Source organism: Aptenodytes forsteri, unplaced genomic scaffold, assembly GCF_000699145.1.
Source record: "Aptenodytes forsteri isolate BGI_AS27 unplaced genomic scaffold, ASM69914v1 Scaffold27, whole genome shotgun sequence".
Lineage (NCBI taxonomy): Eukaryota > Metazoa > Chordata > Aves > Sphenisciformes > Spheniscidae > Aptenodytes > Aptenodytes forsteri.
Window position 1 is genome coordinate 2,735,229 of NW_008794407.1, and position 745 is coordinate 2,735,973.

At 56.5% G+C, this 745-nt stretch overlaps 1 protein-coding gene across 1 annotated transcript in view; it reads left to right on the forward strand.

The window, feature by feature from the left end:
* Positions 1 to 38: 38 nt before the first annotated feature.
* Positions 39 to 745, forward strand: part of BASP1 (brain abundant membrane attached signal protein 1) — a 52,108-nt gene continuing 51,401 nt past the window's right edge. Inside the window, exon 1 of the mRNA XM_009288044.2 lies at positions 39 to 195. The gene's annotated coding sequence lies outside the window, so the exon portion shown is untranslated. The remainder of the gene's footprint in view (positions 196 to 745) is intronic.

A 745-nucleotide genomic window follows, 5' to 3' on the forward strand; every position in this document is an offset into this window, starting at 1 on the left:
GGTGTGGGAGGGACGTAAGCGGGGGTACATGCGGCATTGCTCCAGCAGGCACTAGTCACTCCAGTCCCGGCGAGCGAGCAGGGGAGAGCCACAGCACTCAGACCAAGCCGAGCGGGCTCTGGGCTACCCGGGACTCTCTTTGTGACACCCCAGCACACAAATACACAGAGTGGGAGAGAGGAAAAACATAAAAAGGTAAGAAGCGGCATATCTCACTTATGCCATTTACATGGCAGACCCCGCGAGCTTTGCATTTTTTATCATTTCCCCCCCCGCCGTGGTGTCTCGGATGTGGGGAAAGGAGATGTACGTTTGAATCGGACAGAGTGGGGGAGAGAGGAGCAGAGTGGGAGCCGCCTCCCCGGGCACATTTTAGGAGTATCGCTGCGAGGAGCTCGATTCCTCGAGAGAGAGACCGCCTAGGAGCGGATTCGAGGCACAAAATGGACTGAAGGCTATTCCGTGAAATTTAAATGCCCGATAAGGCTTTCTCGGGGGAGGGGGGGGGAGCGATGGGTGTGGTGCGACAAATAGTGGTTTATGCCCAATTTCTTTTCGGTGCCTTGAGTCCGTGTCCAAAGGGAGGCTGCTTAAAAAAATCGACAGTAATTAAAAAAAAAAAAAATCCCCAGACCTCCCCACGAAATGAATCGCTCGGAGAAGAAAGCGCACCGCGCTAGGAAGATGGCAGGGCGGCTGGGCGGCGGTGGTGCAGGGGGGTGCCGGGGGGCCAGGCGGCTTGCGC